At 41.3% G+C, this 23,904-nt stretch overlaps 1 long non-coding RNA gene across 2 annotated transcripts in view; it reads left to right on the plus strand.

Moving 5' to 3' along the window:
* The window catches only part of LOC121137673, a 42,530-nt gene that overhangs the window by 17,124 nt on the left and 1,502 nt on the right, over nucleotides 1-23,904 (plus strand). Inside the window, exons 3-6 of one of the 2 annotated variants that reach the window (XR_005874979.1) lie at nucleotides 6,182-6,210; nucleotides 7,239-7,345; nucleotides 14,145-14,256; nucleotides 22,590-22,621. This is a non-coding gene — a long non-coding RNA (uncharacterized LOC121137673). The remainder of the gene's footprint in view (nucleotides 1-6,181; nucleotides 6,211-7,238; nucleotides 7,346-14,144; nucleotides 14,257-22,589; nucleotides 22,622-23,904) is intronic. The other variant, XR_005874980.1, reaches the window with a different exon arrangement.

Raw genomic sequence — 23,904 nt, forward strand, 5'->3', positions numbered from 1 at the left:
ACTTGAGTTCCCACTTAAATGCAAATGGACACCATCCCTGCAGTTCTGAGGTTGTGCCTCAGTGACCCAGACCTTCCTCTCAGTCCGAATATCTTGCCTTGGCCACTTGTACTGAGCAAGCCCAGCTGTCCTGCTAAAGCCCATTGAGTACACGAGCCAAGCCTGACCATCTGTGATAAGCCAGGTTGTAGCCCCTCTGTAAACTGACCACTGACACACACAGGATTTCAGCCCAGAGCCATCGACCCTGGCCAGATCAACAGGGCAGCTCAGTGGTGTCTAGGGAAACCAAACACACAAAGCACAGGCCTGTGTGCCAACAGTGGAAAATAATTTTAAATCATTAAGTTTGGCATGGCTGACTGTGCTGTCTAACTGGTAAAATGTCTCAAGGTAGGAGAAAATGGATTTTTATAATATTTGAGGAAAACAATAGCAGAACATTTGCATGATATCCTTGGACAGTAGAGACAAACAAGACAGCCTTAGAATGAATAAGTGCAGCAGGGAAAGCTCAGACCTTACTTTAAATTCCCACGGGAGCTGCCTGACTTTGCTTTCTTTTGATGTCCTTAAATGTGTAATGGAGTCAGCAGCAGCACAGCTTCAAGAGGTCAAGAATCCTAAAATTAAGGAAAGTAGCAAAGGCTTGAAGGATGGAAGAGAAAGTGAAGGAAGTGAGAGGGAAGGAAACTGTTTTAAACACAATAAAAGATGAGCAGGGACATCTCTGGGTTATTTTCAGAAGTTCTGGGTCTTTGGGGGTTAGCGAACAGGAAAGAAAAGTTGCTGTCTTAGGAAGGAACGTTGGGAGGGAAGAGTGTGAGCAAATGTGCTGATGTCAGATGAGCAAGGTTACAAAAGAGAGCTGACCAGATGGGGAAACGTGTGCAGGAGAACAGGCCCGCAGTCTATATATAAATCCCCAGAGTGGAATTTTACTTGGGGTGGCAGGGCCCTTGGGAACAGCTAAGTCTTCCCTTCTTCCCTCCTGCTGGATGCAGATAATCCAAACATGGGCTGCTTAACCTTTTCCATTCCAGTCTCCTTGTAGCTCCAGAAATTTTTACTTGATCTCTGGCATACATAGGTTTATAAAATATATCATAAGAAAAAAATCAATAATATTTTTAAAAATATTCATTTTAGATGATATATTTTGATCATATTGTTTCCCTTTTTCCAACTCCTCCCAGATATTCCCCACCTCCCTACACACTCAACTTCTTTATCCTTCCTCAAAAAAAGAACTGAAAAAAAAAGACAAGAAAAGTGAAAATCAAAACAGACGTATAGAAATTGAAAAATGATCTATGAGAAAAAAATACTAAAGCAAAACACACAAGCCACCACCATCAACAAAACATAGAGTCCATTTGGAGCTGGCCAACTGGTTTTCCTTTCCCAGCAGGTGCTTATTGCAAATATCTTCTAGGATAGGGTGGGAGTTTGTGTCCACTAAATAAATGTATTTCAAAGACAATTCTTTGTCATGCTTACATGTTTAGCATTTATTAACAATGAAGCAAAATTTCATGGTAATGGTATGGACATCTTATTTGTTTCTACATGAAGAGTTAAATCTTGGCTGGATATTTTTTTCTGTGGGATGCAGAACATCTTCAGCAGTTTTCAGAGTAGGTCAATATTTTGATTTTCTAATTATCAATGCTGGGAAAACAACTGGCACAAAATGACAAAAGTGTGTTTAGGTCTGTCTCAGAAATAGATGGAATTGCCATCCCAAACCCAAGCCAAACTTCAGTGAATACCTTTTGTGTGCAACTCAAATAGTAATTCTGAAGCCAAACATTCAAACGGAATCCAAGCCAAGGATTCATTTACCTCAGTCTTGCATGGTGTGAAGAGGAAGTAGAACACTAAGTCTTTGTTTTCATAGATAAGCGGTTAAAGTTCTGTATGGCAAGACCAATGTGTTTCCAGTAAAGCACTACAATGTACTGGATACAGCAGCCTCGAATCTGCACCGAGTCAAACCAAGGCATGTTCTCTAGTGGTGTGTGACATGCTAGCATGTGTGATGCAAATGGTGCACACTGCATGTTCAGAAATAAGTCTGCCATGAAGAAATGCCATTTGACATGGGTGAGTGTGGCCAGAAACACCTCATATTCATTACACATCTGACTTTGAGTTACCTTTTGATCCTTTTGTTCTCATAAACGTTTGTCACCAAACATTGTGTGAACCACACATTCAGTTATAGGGCCTGTGGTTTAAAAAGCTGTATCCCCCGAGTGATGTTGTCAGGACGAGGTCAGCTAGGGTAGCAAGAATGGACTCTTTCTATGCTGGCTAAGATAATAAAAGTTGGGCAAAGCACTTTGCTGAACACAGCAAAGCACATGGAGATAACAGATTCTCCAAGTGGGGAATGGTCTCAGCTGGTGTTTGCGTCTGCTCTATTGGGGTTTTTGTATGAAATTGGCCAGTCTGAGATATTGCAGAAGATTCCAGACAAAGAAAGGGACACTCCCCTGTTCTCTATTGTGTGAGATTTGAAAGTGCCTCATGCCAGAAAAAGTACACCAAGTCTTTGGATCTTTGAAGAGGGAGAAGCAAGAAGTTAGCCATCTTTCATTTATTTGTTAATTTTCTGGCATTTCTGGGTTTTTATTAATTTATTTTTTACATTCCAACCCCAGTTCCCTCTCCCTTCTCTCCTCCTTCTCTCCTTCACTCCTCACATCCCCATCTCCCCCCACCTCCCATATGCTTCTCTGAGAGTGTAAGGGCCCCCTAGGAAATCTATTAAGTCTGTACTATCATCTCCTTGAGGCAGGACCAAGGCACCTCTCCACCACCCCCACCCCTGTGTCTAGGCTGAGCAAGGCATCTCTCCATATAGAATGAGCTTCACTAAGTCAGTTTGCACATTAGAGTTAGATCTTGAACCCACTTCCATCTTAAACATTGAAGTGAGAAGCACAGCTATCTCTCTCAAGCCTCTTTCCTCTCTCTGTCCATCTGCTGCTAATTTGTCGGACTCCTGGTACCTCATTAATGATACTCTACTGACTCCAAACATGTCCTCCTCATGCCTCAGCCTCTTGAGGCTGGGTCACAGCTGATACACCTTCTTCTTACTACAGACCACTTTCCTCTGTTCCCTAAGCAGGATGAACTTCTCAAATTGTGCTCAGAAGTTTGGTCTCTGGCGGGTGGGCTTCCACTGCCAGGAACTGTTTATCCTTCTTTTGTAGCATAAATATTATTAAGAATAAAGAGCAGAGTGAATTAAGCTGGTGAACAACCTTAGGATTTGAAAACTCAGACACTGAGCTAGCCATGTTTCTTTTCAGTGATCAGCATTGGAATGTCACACTCTCCCCAGAGGCATTTTAGAAGGTGGAGTTCAGTAACCCAGCATAATCTTGAAAAAGAGGCAACCCACTTGATGTATACATATTCAGTGTGCCTCTGTGCAAAAAATAGTTATTGTATTAAAATTCAATCTTCAGAAAATATGCTTTCTATTTTTTTATTTATGTGTATGCTTGTGTGTGTGCACCTGCTTGTTTGTATGTGTAGTATATACAAGTAGGGCCTACTGACACCAGAAGAAGGCTCACATTCCATGGAACTGGAGCTACATGGGTTGTGATGTTGGTAAGTACTAGGAGCTGAACTCAGGTCCTCTGAGAGAGCAGCAGGTGCTCTTAACCACTGAGCCATCTCTCTGGTCCCCTATAATAGTGTCTTACAATGTACACCATACTAGAACTCAACTTAAAAGATGTGCTTTAGAAACCAATGTCTTTAATTAGTGATTTAAAGTTTATAGTTAAGCTCTAGGAAGAGTGCTTGATCAAATCTAGAGAAGACCTAGTTGCTCTTGAATAGGTCCTGTACTTGATGCTGAAGGACCTAGTACAGAAGGTTTCCTTAAAGAGGTGGGATTCCAGTTTGTCATAGATAAATAGCTTTGGGTTGCTTCATTCTTATCAACTTCACCTTGGATAAACTTGCAACCCCTTGGACTTATAGATGCCCTATAGTCAACATATTGAAGAATAAGTCACTCACATATGATGGTACTTAACTAGCTCATACAGAATATCAACTTTTCCATAGTTTAAATATTGAGACGGAGAAAAAAACAACTGACCCATCATGTCCTTGCAAACAATGGTCCACATTCGGCTAAGTATCCCAGAGTTTCTACAGATGTAAAACAAGATTTCCTGAGAGAGTGTTCCTGCCCATAAGTGACATTGCTGCAGCGTTATGTAATGTGTACATATATTTAAAGTGGTGCTCTTGGGCAAACAAATTATTTCGGGGTCCATCTGAATCATTTAAAAATATGATCCGAAATTTACAGCTTTGAGCCAAGCAAATTTTCCTTAATCCATATCAAAAATCTTAAGTGGACAAAGTTGTACTTCAGCAGGAAGTCAGCAGCTCTCGCTCTGTGCAAAAAGGTGCTGTCCTAAAATAAATTCTGTCCTCAAAAGTCTCCAAGCTGAGGATTTCCACAGACCAAGGCAGTGGAAAAAATAGAGCAATATGGGGCCTGAAAACAGCAGCCTCAGTAACTACCTTGAGCTGGGGCATCCTAAGCAGAACTGAGTACCGTATAAAATAATACTGATCCAATTACAAAAAGAAATATTTAGGGGAAAATTGATTCGATAATGTGAAATTCCCACTGCAATTAACTTTACTTTAAAGAGCTTCGTTTATGGCTTCATCAGAGCGAGGGCCAGAAGAGAATTTATCTGTGAGGCATCCCACCACACTCGCCAACATTCCAATCAGGCTTCTTCCTGGTTCCTCTTTCAGGGTTCTTCTCCCCACTGATCCTGGTAGTTTTAAGGACCATTAGTGTAAGCTTTCTAATACTATTGTGTCCAGTCCTTCCCCTTAAAGGAAAAATAAACCGCTGAAACCAATAACAATAATTTACAGATGCAGTGAGTGCTTCTAGATCATTCTGATATTTTCCCAAGCCCATTGCATCCTCCAATGTTTCATCTTATGCTGAACTTCTTCCAGAAAAATCACAGCCTGGTAAGGTGGAGGCACACATACATATGAACTGCCTGAGCCCAGTGAAGCAGTGGCTGAGGGGTAGGGACACGACACATGACACGTGTGCCTGGTGCATGTAATAAGAAGGCAGTACTTCAAGATGCAGAATGTGCTAGTCTGACATACTCATAATGGGGGTTGTAACAGAAGTCTATGAGTGTTTTTTTCTCTCTTTCTCTCTCACTCTCTCTCTCACACACACAGAAAGAAAGAGAGAGAGAGAAAGAGAAAGAGGGAGAGAGAGAGACAGAGAGAGAGAGAGAGAAAGAGCATGTATTCTCCAGTACTTTCAAGTGAGAGACCAGAGTTCTACCTCTAGTGCCTACCTCAATCACCCTCCATTTTATTTTAATTTTTCATTACTTTTTTTGAAAACTTTGTACAACGTTTCCTAACCATAATCATCCATTCCCCCCAAGCTATTTCCTTAGTCACCCCCATGCCTACTCACCAAATTCTGTGAGATTTGGGGGGGATTTAAAAAATCTTTCAAGACCAATTTGTACTGCTTAAGTATTCTTTGATGTGTGGTCTCCACTGGAGTTTGGTTGTGTTATGAGGACAGTACCCTAGCAGCCATCAACAGCTGTGGAAGCCTCGTATTCTGGAGACAGCACGGCAGTTGCACACGTGCACTCACAATGGTCATGACAGTTTCGTAAGACCTGTTCAAGTGCAAGCTGGGCCAAACCCCAGCATACAGAAAAGGAGTTGGGCACACAATCCCACTGCTTGGCAGACTGCCTGACAGCAAGCACCAGGTACCCCCAGGTCCCCAGCTATGCAGTTCTGGGGTTGGGGACTTGCACCACTGTGCCCTGCTGGTCCATGGGTGCTGGGGACACAAACTCAGGGTCTCAATCCTAGGTTACCCAGGGTTTTTCCCCCTGAGCTATCTCTCTATGCCTAGATTATATTGTTTGTTTGTTTGGTTTCATTTGGTTTGGTTTGGTTTTGGTTTCTTTGGGGTTTTTTTGTGTGTTATTACTATTTTTAGTTAATATACAATAATGTTTCCTTAGGATGTTTTTGTACTTGTACATCATTGCACTTTTTTTATATAAATCTGTACCCCATTTTCACCCTCCCAACTGGTCAGCATCTTCTTCTCTTGTTGTTCCCCTAGTGTTTTCTTTTGGAAACAAGACTACTTGGGTGAGTTCCATGCTTTCCTCTCCTCGGTTCTTCATATTTAAAATAAAATAAAACCTAGGTTACCAGGAGAGAAACAATAATGCTTTTTCTCCCCATTACAGTCTCATTCCCTCTCCCTTGCTTTATTTAAATATTGACTCTTTGTGTGTATGATATAAGAAAAACATGATACTTTTCCCTTTGAGTCTGACTTATTTCATTTAACTTGATGATCTCCAATTCCACTCATTTTCCTAAAAATGACAAGACTTTATTTTTTCCTAAGGTTGAATAAAAATGTAATATATATATATACATAAATGTAATATATATGTATATATGTGTGTGTATGTATACATCACATACATTTTTAAAGATTTGTTATTTTATGTGGATGAGTATTTGCCTGCATACATGTAAGTGGCCCAGAAGACAGCACTGGAACTGGAGTCACAGATGGCTGTGAGCTACCATGTGGGTGCTGGGAACTGAACTTGGCTCCCCTGCAAGAGAAGCACATGCTTTTAACCACTGAGCCATCTCTCCGGCCCCTGCATCCCATACATTCACAGAACTAGTAGCTGAACAGGTGGAAAGTGCCCTTTAGCCTCCCATGTCTAATTTAGGTACAAGCCAGGAAAGCACTTTCTCCATGGAGTGCGAGCTGGGTTCACCCAGGTCACAGAAAAAGGTCTTTTGGATCTGAGGTTTCAGGAGAGACAGCAGGTGAATTAGAGCCCATGCCAACCTCTTCTTAACTCTCCTCTCCTCTGCCCACGGTCTGGAGAAAGGCTTGAGAGGCTAGCAAACCCCAGGCACATGAAGAGGAAGTCTTTTATTTGGTCACTTTGTTATGCTTCACATTTTATCTTTATTATGCCATATTGTGTTTCAAAATGTCTGACCCAGTGGGCAAGGAGGGTCTTCTGTTGATTAAGTAGCACTAACACTGGGGTGTCTTGGGTTTGAATTCTGTATTACCTTGGAAACAGTGGCCATAAATGCATTCTTTGTCTTTTCTTTCTCGGAATCTATCCTTTGTACAATAGAGCAAGCTGTAGACCGAGATGTCTTAGTTTATGTGGGAAATGCGGTATGTGGATTTATGTGGAAAATTCATAAAACACGCTTAGGATTTGGATTCAGAAGCTGATGGGTAAGTGTTCCCAGTTACTCCAGGTAAATTTTTCTAAAAGATTTGGAAGGCTTGGACGGCTCTGTGGGAGGTAACCTGGGGTTATATAGTTTTCTTTTTTTGACTCGAGCATTCTTAGATTCACCAGACCCAGGCACCATAGCCTGGTGGTTGGCAGAACAGACTCCTCACCTATTCATGAACACACCAGTCTTCAAATTCTGATATACTCAGAAAAAGTTAGCATGGGTCCTCCATTTTCAAACATTTCTCCCTTTGACAATATAGATACATGTAAAAATGATGCAGTGTGTGTATATCTGAAAAGCATGTGCCATGACTCTCTGCTTTCGCCTGGTGCCAAATTGAAAGGATTGTTTAGTCATTTGACATTCTCCTGGTTCATGCATAGTGAGAGAAGCAGGAATCTCAAGTTGAAGACTCAAAGCCACACCACCCTGGGTCTAACCAATCTCTCTGAATAGTTCTCTTGGCCATTGCATCTGCTGTTTGGGAAATCTTAGCATCAGGATAGGTTACAACAAGTTCCATACAGTCCAGACTTCAGGGATCTCTGGTTATTCATTCTTGTCCCATGTCAGTACGTATCACAATTGTTCAACTCCATTATCCACCCTCACCCCTGGGAAAATTTGTTCCGGGTGCAGTCTTCTGGGATTTTGTCAGGTTCCAAAGCCTAAATTACTCACTCAGTCAATCTGTTTCCTGTCAGCAACTCGACTTAAAGACCAAAACTTCCACTTACTTGCAAGCAATTCTTACTCAGAACAAAGATTTAATTTTCTTGTTGCTTTTGCTGCTGTACTGTGAGTGGATGCTATGGCCTCTGACCCAAAGGAACTCTGCTTGCACACAGGATCTGCCTCAACTTGACCTAGTTCTGCTGTATTTAACATGATTTTAAAAATCTCTAGCCATCCATTTTGAAACTACTTCTAACTTTTTCTTAACCACGTAATTTATTTATTTTTGTGTGTGTGAAGATGTCACTGCATACATTGGAGATCAGAGGACAGCTTGTGGGAGTGACTTCATTCCTTCAACCATGTGGGTTCCAAGGATTGAACTCTTGGCTATTAAGCTTGGGGGTAGGTACCTTTAACCACTGGGCTGTCTCACCAACTCTTAATCCTACTTGATGATCTTTGTTCATACAAACTAAATACAATAGAATTTAACATGAATGAAGTACTGCATTTCAGTGTGGGTATGCTGATTCCCCTCTCCTCTGAACTTTAACTTCAAATAAACTCCATCTCTTCATTTTCTTTTTTTCCCCTAGAATAAGCCATCAGGCTTTTAGGAGACATTGTCTCATGAAAGACCAGGCTCTGATTTGAGGTGTTACCACAGATCTGACACCTGCTTAGGAAGCAAAGCCACCGCACTTTCTTCCCCCAGGGGAGGCATAAGGCAGTTCACTTTTTATGTCGCGTATATGTGGAAGGATGCACATGGGCGGGGCACTTGCTTACAGCATGCAGCTCTCCTGCCTCGCCACTGAAAAACCCAACTGTGTGCACAAATCTCTCGTCAGGTTTACCCTTTCAAACTCTGCTCTGCTCCGTGGGCAGCGCACACGTATCAGGGCACATGCACACATCCACACAACTCTGCCCACGCTCACACTCCCACGCATCCCTTATTCGCTCGTCACTTGCACTCTGGTTGAAACGAAATGCCGCATCTGCCACCAGATCCTGTTGTGCCAACCCTTTCCTTAGAGATGGGATTTACATAGCGACAGATCCGGTGGGCTTCCTTCAGTCTTCCCTCCTCCTTCTCAGGGAAGTCGGGGCCGCTAAGCAGCATGGGCTCTGTGCGGCCTTCTGAGTCATCACCTGCTCCTCCACTCTCGGCCCTGCAGCCCTCCTTCTGGCCACAGTATGCATGGCCAAGTGACAATAAAGGGACAGAATGAGATATGTGCTGTGGTGACACAGCACACTAAGTCGTGATGCCTCTTACCCAAGTAGTTCCTAGTTGAGAACCTTACACATCACACATTTCAGATTCTCTCAGTGAGCCTCTGTTCAGCTCAATCTGTTCAAGACACTGATGGGGTTTCCTGTGATCTGGTTCCCCTTTCTTCACACATGATCTCTGTGTAGAATAATTTCAAACTTCTAAATGTAGCCCTTCAAAAATGTACATACAGCACACACAGATCCCTGACATGAACGTCTTTGCTAATGGGACTTGCCTGAATGTCCCCGAAGGGACTTTCCTTAATAACTTGAGAGGCATGTATCACACTGGCTAAAGGCGGGCTTCATGGTAGGTAGCGTGTCTAGTCTTCCAAATCTCATGATCTTCTCATGTAAAAACAGTGGCTCCTGTAAGAGTGCTGCAGACACAGAAAATAACAAAAGAACTACGAGGAGCTTGGGTTCCTTGTAAGCAAGCGAAAACAATTATTGTTAATTTCCTATGTCAATTCTATTTTGCAAAGTGCCGAACTAAATTATTCTTGCCAGTCATATTGCTCATTTCCTTCCTTTACTGAGTCAATTCTGCTTTCTCATTTTAAAGCTGCTGTCAAAATGAGGTCTGTTATCAGTGCAAAGGCAAGGATTTACTTTTTTTTGTTAAGCAGGTAGCCGATGCAGTGACCTTCTGTGAACCTAGCTGTAGACCATCTTTGTCTGACTCCAGCTGAGCTATACTGGGCCTGGAACCCCAGGAGTTACCCTGTGCTGTGACTCCCGGTCCTCTTTATGTGCTGTTCATAGTTTTGAGCTGATATGCTTGAACATTGGAGAAAGGGTTCTGCTGTGTGGGGCTCCCAGTAAGCTGAGGAATTCGGTATGTGAGGTAGGGAGCTATAAATAGAAGCCAGGGCCTTATGGAGTATACAATTACATTGCTAGCCTTCAGTGTCTTAAAAATATAAAAAAAAACTTCAAGGGACAAGTAATGACTGTCTATTTATAGGTTCATGTGATATTTTTATCTGTGTATACACTGTAGAGAGAACCAGCAAAGACACTGAGCATAGCTGTCACCTCTTTTGTTGTTGAGTAAGAATATTAGAAATGAATTTCTCTCACATTTTATGAAGCACACAATACACCATTATTAAAATCAGTGAGCGTGTAGTGAAACAGATAGCTGACACTCAGCGGGCACAGATTTAATGGAGCTGCTGAGCTTGGCCTGTTGCCCTGTATCTTCCATTTCTACAGAAAGCAGGGTACAGCAGCGCGATGGCTGAGTGCAGGCCTGTTGGGCTCTGAATGTGGGATCTGTGCATAGGCTTGCACATTCAAACACTCAGGTTTCAGGTGGTGGCACTGTTCCAGGTTGAACAAATTTTAGGAGGTGGAGTTGTGTTAGAGGACTTGGGTCCCTGGGTGTCTGGGGTGTGTTGTGGAATGTTAGCTTCAGATGTTACATTTCTTTATGCTGCGGAGTATTTGCTTAATGATGCAAAGACGTGTTGTGGGATTTTTCTTTTCCAGACAGGGCTTCTTTGTGTAGCTTTGGAGTCTGTCCTGGAACTAGCTCTTGTAGACCAGGCTGGTGTCAAACTTACAGAGATCTGCCTGCCTCTCCCGCCCCAGTGTTGGGATTGAAGGTGTGTGCCACCACTGCCCTGCTTGTGTTGCATTTGCTTAACTCTGTGAAGCTGTGTTACTTTGCCTGCCTAAAACGCCTGATTGGTCTGATAAAGAGCTCAATGGTCAATAGCTAGAAAGGGGTAAGTGGAACTGGCATGTAGAAAGAATAAATAGGAGGAGAAATCTTTAATAAAGACAGAAGAGTGAGGAAGGAGAAAAGGAGAAGGAAAGGAGGACACCAGGGGCCAGCCACCCAGTCACACAGCCAGCTATGCAGTAAGAGAAGAGAAATATATATAGACCTGAGAAAGGTAAAAGCCCAGAGGCAAAACATAATTAAAGAGAAATGGGATAATTTAAGATGGAAAATCTGCCTTAAAACAAACCAAGCTAAGGCCAGGCATTCATAAGTAAGAATAGGTGTCCACATATTTATTTGGGAGCTGGATGGTGGGTTCCCAAACAGTAGAAAACAAGGCAAAACAACTACAGGGGTGGACTTGAGGCCTTCTACCAAAGCCTCACTTCCGCTTCCCCCTCTACTAACTGAATATGGATGCAGTGTGACCCGCTAGCTTCTTGATCCTGCTGCCATGTCTTCCCCACCATGATGGGAGGCTTTCTTCAGGGTTCATGAGCCAAAAATAAGCCCTTTCTACATTAAGTTGTTTCTGCCAAAGCTATTTTGTCACAGGAGCGGGAAAGCTTCTAAGATGGAAGTCTCCATGTCCTCCCCTCGGCCCTGACTGAGATTGTATGCAGCATGCAAAGTAAAGGACAGACACGCAAACCAAATCTTCAAACAAAGAAGCATGCAGACACAGAGAGAACCCTGCAGACAGTAAACCCTCATCAGACCTTCACAACTTCATCTCTGGGGTGCACGGTCCTCCATCCTTCCTTGATGTTCTCAGTGTCACAGGAAGGGAGTCGGCTCTTCTCTCACCAGGATCTTGAAAGACCCAATGACAGGACTGACACCTGTTCTTTGAAAACTAGGATTCTGGCAAATGGAAAGGATAACGAGGGCTAGATGGGAGAAGCATAGAGTGAGGGAAGCATTTGGATTGTCTACGAAAATCTAACAGAGCGCCAAGATTGTAGTCATGAAGACAAACAAGGTTTTAATGCAGTACTTCAAAATATATATCTAAGAAAATCTTATAATTAGTCAAATATCAAAATGTTTAATCAAGGCAGAGTGAACATGGCTGAATTTACTTTACCTTTGGCTCTACAATGACTAAGGGCAACACCGTAAGATGTGAAACTGCTTATGTGCAAATTATAAGGTCTCAAACATAAGCTAGTAGTAGCCTTGGGTAAAGGACTCTGTAGGAGTGGAGCTATAACTGACCATGCAACAGTAAACTCAGTCTTCAGACAGGTTTCCCTAAGCACAGAGTCTCCCTTGTCCAAAGCTGTGCCAAATCAAGAGTTAAGTTCTTCTGTGTTGGGGAAGTCCTGTTATTTGCCTGTTATTTGTCAATAAAGTACTGTTGAGCCTATAGGAATCTAGATAGGTGGGGCTAGGAGTCCAGGAGGATTCTGGGAAGGAGAAACACAAGAGAGTCAACATGTAACGCCATGGGGGTAGGAAGCCTGGAACTATTCTCCGGTAAGAAACATACTTAGATTAACAATTATGGGGTAATTACTTAAGTCAGAGCTAGCTAGTAAGAAACAAGCAAGGCCAACAGCTTCATGATTAATATAGCCTCCTGTGTGTTTATTTGGGACTGATGCGGATCTGTAACCAGGCGGGCAAGAAGGCTCCTCTCAAGGAAAGCTTCTCTTAACACTTCTGAAGGTTTGGAATTTTGTGTTTGTCAAAAAAATCCTTTACTGGAAGGTGTAGATCTACTTAGAGAGCAAAGAATGGGTATCAACATCAGAAGTTTGCATGATAAGTTATTCCTCTTTGAGCTATAAGTCAGTCCAGCACAAGTTTGGGCTTGCTGCCCTTACCCAAAGAATAGTGTCACAATATCTCACACATGCTGAGAGCACTAAGTGAGTTCAAATGTATGGGCCAGAGAAACCTGTTGTCCCTTTTCAAGTCAACCAGAGAGCATGTTTCATTTACTAGACTGGCTTTCCAAGCTTGATTCACCTTATGGATGCTAATTCAGAGTAAACCTTATGCAAGGCAAAATAAGCCAAAACATAAATAAAATGTTGGACTTAAGACCAGGAGTTAAATGGGAGATTCACAAAGAAGTAAACACACACACACACACACACACACACACACACGTGCATGGGAGGGAGAGAAAGAGAAAGGAATGGGAGTCTGTATGATGTGGTGAGACCAGAAATTTAGAATATAAGGGGGAAAGCTATAGGAAATGTTTTTGTATTTCTTTCAAGAGACTGAAATGCATGACTGGGTTCCTTATTTTATTTTTATTTACTTTGTTTTATTTTATAGGGCTATACTCTAAAATTTTCCATAAGTACTAAGGATTATTTGTCTATTTTCCTGAAGAAAACTAATGATCTATATGAATTTTCAAATATGCATATATATACACATATATATGTATGCATATAATTGTCAATTATCAAATATGTTACTAGGAAATCTCAAATAATTATTTAAATAATAACTAGGATTATGATTATAATTACAACTGTAACCCTAATGTTCCTGCATGAAATTCCCCCAGATGCGTCATTTCAGTTGATACATCCCACAGTTATATCACCAGGGCACTGCATGACTGGGGACTTTATTTGAAAAATGAATATTTTGTCCTTCTGCAGTTCACTTCAGAAAATGTGTTTAATTATAAAAACGTATTTGGGGAGCTTTACATTCCTGATGAGATGGAAAGTTTGCATGGGAAGGAGGTGCTTCCCCTCATATCAGTCCTAAAGATACTGAGGAAATCAAAAAAGGGGGGAAAATCCATAATTACATTTTGTGTTTGTGTGTGTGTGCATGCATGTACAAGTGCACATGCTGAGGATTGACTGATTGAGAAGTTAGGCATTAATGAAGGTATTTCTTGGGGCTGAGAGATGACTCAGGAGTTCAGTGTACTTACTGTCTTCCAGAAGATATGAGTTAGGTTCCCAGATCCCAGATTTAAGCATAGATGTAAACAAGTGTATGGATCCAGGGACCCATGACTTTCTTCTGAATTCTAGGGCAGATAGATTTTAACTTTGAGAAATATCTTTCTACCATACATTTATTTCCTCTAGTGATCTAAATGGAATCTCTTACTTTGCAGAACAGCTTGTTGAAATGGCTGAGAGCACCTGACGACCCAACCCTGGCTAAAATTTGGGGTGCAGACTAAGACCAGATCTTGAATCCATCACATTAAACATGTTGATCACAGAGTGAGTACCAGGGCAAAATGACTGGATCTCCTGATGGTTACAAGTACTTTATATGGGAAAGAAGACTCAAATGGAAGACTATGTAAAATCCTAAAACATGCAACGAAAGGTGGGAAGTCTCAGGAGGTATAGTCAGGGAAAGATATCTTAGGTCAGAAACTAAGATATCTTAGATCAGAGAAGAGTCTGGCATCAAATGCTTCACAGATAATGCAGTATTTTACCAGAAAGTGCAGTAGAATGGATGAGTAAGGAAAAAGATCCTAAAACATCAACTTGGGGGCAAAGAGGGAAACTTGGAAAAGTGTACCTAAGCCATAGATCTTTGAGATGCCAGCTGCTTGGGAGTCACCCCAAGATGGCTGAATGTGCTCAGCCAGGGCTCTGTTAGAGTGCAAAAGAGCCATCTCCATTGTCTCCTTTCTGTATTCATGATCAACAGATCCTATACATATAAAATTAAATAAGAAAGAGCTCTTGAGCCTGTGAGATATGTCAGCAGGGAAGGGCTCTTGTTTGCTGTGAGGGACTGACTTCATTATATTGTTCTTGAAGGTTGTCCTCTGAACTCCCCTTGTGTACATTGGCACTCTGTGGCACTCTATAATAATATTTTAAAAAATCCTAAAATTTGGATCCACTACATCTTAGGGTTACTTGTTGCATTCTCATGAAAAGTTGAACGTGTGTGTGTGCTAGCATGCACACCCGTGTTTTTATCAAGAGACACTTTTGAATGAAAATAACAACACTCTACAAAAACCTCCACAGCCCACTCTGACTCATTCACATTTTCATTCACGTTCCTCTAATGTGGGTTAACCTTCTATCATTTGTCATGAATTACACAAAGCACTAAGGGCATAACAGTGTGTGCGACATGAACATTTCCTCATAAGCATCATACTCTTGTCTGAAGCCCTGGAGGAACAGAACTTGTACTCAATCTGGAGCCTTGTCAGGCACATACACACAGACAAATGTTCACATATACTCATATATAGACACACATGCTCAGAACACACATGCACATGCACGTGCACACACATACACACACAGCTTCTTAAATGTGTATATAGTAAGTTACATGTTTTTCTTTGAGTTGTAATGAAGCCACGGATCATTAGTCAATCGTGGTATCAACAATACTCCCCATGGAGGCAATTTTCCTTTTATTAGAACAGAACAACCAAGACAAACTGTGGCACTCTGGAAGGAAACTTTGACCAACTGAGATCTAGACCCTCCGCAGCTGGCTTTAACCTTTCAGCTCCTTGCACTACAGTCCTTCACTTTACAGCCAGAGTTGTTAAGGACCACCGGTCCAGGAACCAGATGGGTCCTGCTCAGAGCACCAGTGCAGAGTGAGCTAAACTTTGGGAGGTCAACTGAGGTTCTGGGCACCCCAGAAGGATCCTGGCATGAATTTCCATTCTGCTCCTCCATGCTGGCACTAGTTCTGGTGTCCATATGTCTGCGCATACATAGAAGCTGAGGCAGAGAAACTCGTGAGAATTGCCAAGTCCCCAGAATACTGAAAACAGTTGCTATATCCTGTTGCCATGACAACCCACTCAGGAAAGAACCTAGGTGCCAGACTTAGATTTTTTGTTGTTGTTTCTTTCTTTTTGAGTCCCAGAGGAGGATCTCAAGATGAGTTGATAACTCTTTGATTGCTACCCCAAGGGAGGGAGAGAGAGAGTTGTATGCCCTGCACTATCCAGCATCCAAAGCCAGTCCCTTCCCCTGGGAATGGATAAGGACCCAGCTCTAGTTGATTTTATTTCTCTCAGAGACAGAGGTCTGTGGGAACTATGGTGTCATGGAAAAAATAACAGCCGTCTAGAAGCAATCATACCTACGAAGACCCGAGAACTTCCCAAGCATGCCCTAGACTCTCTGCTCCTCGATCTCCTCAGACTTGTTTTTAACCAAACCATTGCCCCTTCCTGCAAAGGAACCGGTTCCTACAAATCCGACAAGAGTAACCTCACTGGGAGATGCAGAGTCAGGCCTTCATTAAAGGCAAGGAATATGTTCTGGTGAGTGTGAGCCAAGTCAGGACATATGGAGCCCTTCCAACTGCTAGCTGCTCCCTGTGCACCACTCACCCTCCTCCAGGGTGATTGTCCCCATTTGCAATGTTCAAGTTGCACGCTGACATCCACACAAAACTGGAAAAATTCTGCATCAGTCTCACTTGCAAAGGCTACCAGTAAAGCAGTGGGTCCTACAAGACTAAACAGGTGCTCGCTTAAACTATAAAGCTTTGAAATCCCAGGAAGGCTCTAGAGACACCCCAGAAGAATAAAGGACATTTCCATTGATGCCAGTTGCTATCCAGAATGGATGTAGTCCCATGAAATTCTACTGAGGTTGCTGGGGATAATTATGAGCAGAAGTCCTGTTCAGCTATGGATTCTTCATGTTCATGATGGAAGTGAGATGTGCCAGTTAGTGTAGCAAGTGTAATATGGCACAAGTGCTTGTGAATAAAATAAGCTTTCTGATTAGATTAGATTAGACTAGGGCATGGTGCACAACGGGTAAATTCACAACTGGTCCTGGGAGCTTAGACAGACCTGTGACCAGGGATATTCTTGGCACCAGTGAAAAGCCAATAGCTATTCTTTCAGTAAAGCTATTGTATAGCTTTTGTATCTGTGCCTGTAGGTTCTTACTGATGGTAGAGTTCACTTAGATGTTCTTCCGTTTCTTCTTCTCTGACTTTTTCCCAGTAGCTTTCTATAGCAAATGAAATACAACTGAGGTTCACCTCACTGATATACAACCATACTCCAGGAAGAGAGGAATAAGATAAAAAAGACATAATGTTTCAATACCCCACTAGAGCTCTAAGGACCTCCGTTAGCCATCTTTGTCCCTGACTCTGAAGCACATTGAAGAAGGCACAGGTGTAAGGGCCGGAATGGTTGAATTATTGGTTTCTTCCAAGTTGCAAACCTTCCATATGAAGACATGAGATGCAAAAGGAAAGTGAAGCAACATGGTATTTAGGTCTGGGTGTTTATGAGGAGGTAAAACAACAGAATGTTCTAGAAGGAGGTCAAACATTCCATCTTACAGAGAAGTTCATTAAGAGGCAAACAACTCAAATACAGACTCAGGATGTACCTGAATTAGAGCAGATATGCCAGCTTTCTCTCTTCCCAAGAATATACAAGCATTAAAGACTGCTGAGAGTCATTCTCAAAAAAGCCAGCCCCTCAGACAGGCTCAGCTACCTAGAAAAAAGCAGACACCAGCCCAGGTGCCTGGAAGAGAATCCAGCCAGTTGAGCCATCAGGAAAGGACACTTGTCAACCTGAGGAGCTGCCTGCAAACTGTGCAGTGCCCTCTCAAGAACCTCTCCTCCATATTCCTGTAAGAAACCCCAATAAAACTCAATGGTTCACCACATTTGCCTTTAGTACTATTCATACTTTGATCTATCATCAATTCCCTATGTGTGGTTATTCAACATTTGTTCAAATCTACCTAGAATAGTATCACATAACGGCATAAATGGGCATGCCAGGGATATGGACAGACTTCAAGTATCTCTCCCTTGCTTTATTTAATAAAGTCTCTAATGCTTGGAGTTCTTCATTTAGTCTAGGCCAACTGGCCAAGAAGCTCTCAAGATGGACTTGTCTCTGTCTCTGTAAAATGGATGTTATGTAGGTGAGTTTCCAGGTCTATGTTTTACAGGAATGCTGATTATTTGAACTCAGTGATTTACATATTAAGCCCATTCCCAGTCCCAATTCTAAACACATATGTGTGTATTCACACACACACACACACACACACACACACACACACACACACACCACAATATCTCAGAAGTATATGCTGGTAGCCTTTGCAAGTGAGACTGATGCAGAATTTTTCCAGTTTTGTGTGGATGTCAGCCGTGCAACTTGAACATTGCAAATGGGGACAATCATTTCCTGGAGGAGAGTGAGTGGTGCACAGGGAGCAGCTAGCAGTTGGAAGGGCTCCATATGTCCTGGCTTGGCTTGGATTATTATGAGAAAAAGAATCTGAGGAAGTTTTTGTGTATGTGTTTTCTTGGGTTTTTTTTTGAGGCATGGTTTCATGTGTCTCACCCTGACTAACCTTGAGTTCACTCTGTAGCTGAGGATGGTCTTAGACTTCTGATCCTCTCACCTCTGCCTCCTGAGGGCTGTCTGGGGTTATATGAGTATACCTTCATTCCCAGTTCACATTGTTCTGGGATTATTGGTATTTGATATGATTTGAGCATAGGTGGCAGGTGAACACAGTGAACAGCAACTTATTGCAAGGGCAAACTCTACTGGAGAAAAACCAGGTACCTGGACAGAGCATAGTATAGTGAGAAGGCCTGGTTGAAGTGGTGGGGCAGAGACACAGAATTTCTGTTTGTTTGTGAAGGCTCCGGGTTTCCTCCTTGAATGTGAACAAAAGTGCCACCTAAAAATGTGAGCTTTCGTCACAACATTTTCATCTGTCAAATATTGATTTTCTCTTGAGAATTTACATGGAAAGAGATCTAAAGGAATGGGAAATTTGCTCCTCTACAATGTTAAATCCAAAGTTTCTAAACATTTTTGAAGGAAAAAATGTCTGTAAGAGATCTACTTAGCACATTTTAAAATGAGCATGTTTTTAAAGTTACAATTCTTCCTTCAGTTCAGAACACCATCAACAACAGTTGGCTTTAAATCATCACCACTGTTTGATATTCAAATAGAAAAACAACAATAACCTCAATAAACAAACAAGCAAACAAACAAAAGCCCATCAAGATTGTCCCTGATAGAGATTGCGAGATTTCTAAATGCCTAACTTTAGAAACCTGATACTGCTGAAACCCCAGACTTAAATACACACAGACCTGATTCACTTAGTTGTCTATAGTGAATCTATGTGTGCCCACTCTCCTTGGTGCTGAAAAGCCAGGGAACAGAATAGGGTCCAATATCTTACAACATAGAAATTATATTATTGTGGTAGAAACAGATTATAAGTAAATTAATTGCTACAATATAGCATGCAGATTGTCAGTGTTTTGATAAATTTCATGAAGTTATTTTTTATTTTAAATAGAATGATCAAAACCCTCAAGGAGGAGGTATCTTTATTGAAGGTGTAGACTGTGTGGGTATCCATAAGGAACAAACACAACAGAGGGAATTGAAAAAGAAAAAAAGCTTTTCTAACCCAAGTTTTTAAAAGCAGAGTGGAAACCCAATGTGTCTGGACAGTGATCTTTACCCTCTGGAGTTCAAAGACTAGTGAAGAGATGGAGTAGAGAGAAAGAAGAGAACAGAGAACAGGGAAGGAAGAAGAAATGTGGGCTCCTTAACAGGAATTGATGTTTTCTCTGCAAGAGACAGAAATCCTTAATGGGTTCTAAGAGGCCTGATTTGAGTGACATTATAGTAGGGTATCATCTCAGAAAAGGAAAGCAGCAGGTTGTTGTGCATTATCATGAAGGGATTCCAGTAAGACTCTGAAAATAAACAACTCACAAGTCTTAGAAAGTCTAGAAATTTTAGACTTGAGCTGGTTCATCTCTTTTGCTAACTTGACATAAGCTAGAGTTATATGAGAAAATGATTCCATAAGAACAGCCTATAGGCAAATCTGTGGGGGCAACTTCTTAATTAATGATTGATGCAGACAAACCCACCATAAGGGGGGTTCTGTCCTTGGGTTGCTGGTCCTGAGGATAAGAAAGCAAGTTTAACAAACCACGAGGAACAAGCCAGTAAGCATCATTTCTCTGTGGCCTCTGCATCAGCTCCTGCCTCCAGGTTCCTACCCTGGCTTCCCTCACTGATGCACTGTGATATTGAACTGTAAGCTGAAATAAACCCTTTCCTCCACAAATTGCTTTTGTTCAAGGTGTTTCATCACAGCTGTAGAAACCTAAGAACCTCTCTCTCCCCAAGGCCATATAAGCAGAACAGGCTACTGAGGAGAGCATCCAACTGATCAAGCTGCATTAAGTCATTCAACGAGCCTCAGGGGTCCAGCTTTCATGAATTGTCACTCACTCTGGGATGGGCTTTCAATGATTCAACCATCTTTGACTCTCCATCTAAGTAGCACCTCATCTACACTCCTATAAGAAACTTCACTGAAGTCACTGGTTCACCAAGTTGGCATGGGTAGTGTTCTTTGGTCTGTCCTTAGTTCTCCCCCGAGTGAGTAGACATATATTCAGTTCTCCCCAGAAAAACTATCACACAAGAGAGCTGCTGGAAAAGTAGAGACACAGTGCAAAGTGAAGGTTCTGATATGTCTCAGAAATACATTTATTTGGTTGTGATGTGACTAGGAAATTTATTTCAGTACATCACAGATTTGCTTATGAAATGTACATAGCATCTTATACCATTATGCCACAAAGTGCAATATTCATATCATAAATAGATCATTATCCAGTAAAGTCATATTATCAGTTCAATAGAAAACTGCTAAAGATTATTTTAACTGATTCCATTTCAGTGTCTTGTTTTGAACTTTGAACCACTGCTTCACTTCATTGAATATCTCAAAATACAAATTTTCATTCTTTGTAATATCCTTTATTGGAAATTACAATTACAGAGATAAATGCACTATTACGACTAGTGCAATTAATATTACCATGGATCTGGCATGTCTTGGGTAATGGTAGCATTGAAATATGCCCTCTGCCATTGGAAAAGAAACAAAAGGTACATAAGGAGAAATCAGTGTCTATGTACAAGGGATGAGGGATGAGTGAGTACAACTAACCTTGATTTCTCTTTTTAAAAATTGCTTCCTTATTTGGGGAATTTCTCAGAGGGAAATAGTGACAACTCCATATACAAAGTAGGTTCTTGTTTCTTTTTAATTCATACAATGTCTGTTTATTATGTGAGATATATTCAAATACACTGCATCATGAGACTCGGAGACATGGACACACAGTGAAGGCTGACCTTGTTCTAGGTCCACCCCATTGCAGCCAGGTGCCAGTCTCTCAAGAAGTAGCAACAAAATGCGCAGACCCACCAAGTTTAGCTCTACAAACCTAGTAGTCCAACTTTCAGCACATGCAGATTTGTCCCTTAATTAGAAAACACATCCCCAGCTGCACTGAGAGCATTTTCTTTGAACCAAAGGAGGAGGACATCTTAGAGATTGCAGGCTAAGTCAAGGCAAACCATAATTTACATTTCAGAATCAGGATGCCCCAGGGAAGCCTCCTTCCCCTGCTGCCTGGAATTTTGATTGGCACTTCAATAGAACTCTACCAGATTGGAGGTCTGTCCCAGAATACCCAACCTCATGATTCCCAATGACTGTAATTTCAGGTGTCTCATCTAACAAAATAATGTCTAAGAGAACAGATATTTAGACAGTTGAGATAATGCTAAAAAGCCCACAAGAGCCTGAAAACCAATCCAAGGAGTAATACAAGGACATGGGCACCAAGGAACAGTGGATGCTTCTTTCTGGATAATGGATGTGTTCCCACTGAAGGCAAATGCCAGAAATGAAGAGGTGAAGGCAAGACATCATTCCAAGAACTTAAACGGACTCAGTTATAAACTGAATTGTTTCAATAGACTGCTCAATGTGATCAATTAAAAACCCCCTGTAGGGATGGAGAGGTAACTCAATCAGTAGAGTGCATGCCTAGCATATATACGAAGCTTTGGGTTTGATACCCAGCATTACATATAACCTGTGGTGGTGCAGGCCAGTAATCTCAGCTCTCAAGAGGTGGAGGTTGCAGAATCAGAAGTTCAAGGTCATCCTTGACTGCATAGTGAATTTAAAATTTGTCTAAGAAACTTGAAATCCTATCTTAAAAATAAAATCTCCCTGTCATGTAGTCAGGTATTATACCCACCTGTAATCTCTATACTTGAAATGCTGAGGCGGGAGAATGATAAGAAGTCCCAAGCTATTCTGGGAAACTTATGAAGATTCTGTCTCGAAAATGTGCCCTCTTATTTCTTTAAGACTGTCATTGACCACTGTGAGAGTTGGCACATGTTGCTTTGTGTGCAATTTCTAAATTCCTTAGGATAGTTGTTTCAGAAATAGAAAAAGGGCAGATAAATCTTATTTTGCAGGAGCCTAGAAATACATTCCTACTTATCCCGTGAAAATGATTTACATTAAAACTGATGCCATTTGCCTATTACTTTTTCTCTGCTTATTTCTGAATACATTTAGCATTCTTGAAGACAATATTTTAGACTTTCTGGGGTTATTTTCACATCTAGGTATTGACTGTAAATTTTAGAAGAGTCGCCTTTGTGATTTCTGACCTTTTGTAACTCATGACATTTCTATTGCAGCACAGCAGATAACACCTCATGCATTTAATATTGTAAGTATGTTGGTAGGATTTTACAGTCTATGGTGTTAGCCTTAGAGACTTCTCTTTCCCTTCCACTCTTTCAGTTTCTGCCATATTTCCCATTACTTTCACCATAACATGAAATCTGCTTGTTCAGTATCTTTGCACCGTATTGTTTTTCTTGTCTGCCAATTTTTGAGAAAGTGATGTGGAGCCCACCAACTTTCCCTTGTCTCTTTTTGCTGCGTAGAAGGTGTTCCAATGAACCTGGATCCATCACATTTTTCTCACAATGAACTGCCCCATTTACTCACATCGCTTTTGTTGTATGTTGATATTGCTTGGATCTTCTGTTTAGTATTTCCTTGTATAATGATTATACATGCGTGTGAGTCTGTGTGTGTGTGTGTGTATGTGTGTCTTATGCTGAAAGACCATGCATGACCTATTTAATATTATATTTATGGATATAATTTAAGGCTCTGGTATCAACTAACATTTAAGAAAAGAAAACCTCTCAAGGTTTGTTGTAGCATCAGCATATATTCACTGTTACCTAAAAGGTTATGAACATCCCCTCAAACCCCCTTTGTAGCTATGTATTTTTGTGCAATGGACATAACATTTGTATCCCTTCAAACACACATGTTGAAATTCTAATTCCCATGGTGATGATATGAAGAGGTAGACGAACTCTGGGGGAATTATCAGATCAGGGAAATGGAACCCTCTGACTAGGAATTAGCCTCCTGTAAAAAAGATACTGAGAGTGGTCTTTTGTCCCTTTACCGTAGGGATTCAACGTAAAAGACTTGCTTCATCAGACACCAGGTCTCTGCCCTGATCTTAACCCCCCAGCCTCATAATTGCAGCACTTTCTTAAAACAACTCGGATTACTAAGACATGCAGAGAGCTAATTTTCCACTATCTGCATCACAAACATGCCACAATGGATGAATTGTAGATGCAAATATGCAAAAGGAATGATCTTTTTGAAGCTAGAAATTGAAATTGGAACATTTTTTAAAAGACATAACTGCCCAATTCTTAGTTAAAAAAACCTGGTTTGGAAACATAACATTACTATAATATGAATTTTTTCTAAACTGCTTAAACATTTGTAAGTATTATTTTCATGTTTAACTTCATTACATATTAAAATCAGTAACTTACATGAAGAAAATATCTTTCTGTCCCTCTCTCTGTAGCTCTCCTTCTCTGTGTCTCTGTTTTTCTCTCTCTGCTTCTGTATCTCTCTTTCTGTCTCTCTCTGTCTGTGTCTGTCTGTCTGTCTCTCTGCCTCTCTCTACTT

This window comes from Mesocricetus auratus, unplaced genomic scaffold (genome assembly GCF_017639785.1).
Source record: "Mesocricetus auratus isolate SY011 unplaced genomic scaffold, BCM_Maur_2.0 Super-Scaffold_100691, whole genome shotgun sequence".
NCBI classification, from domain to species: Eukaryota; Metazoa; Chordata; class Mammalia; order Rodentia; family Cricetidae; genus Mesocricetus; species Mesocricetus auratus.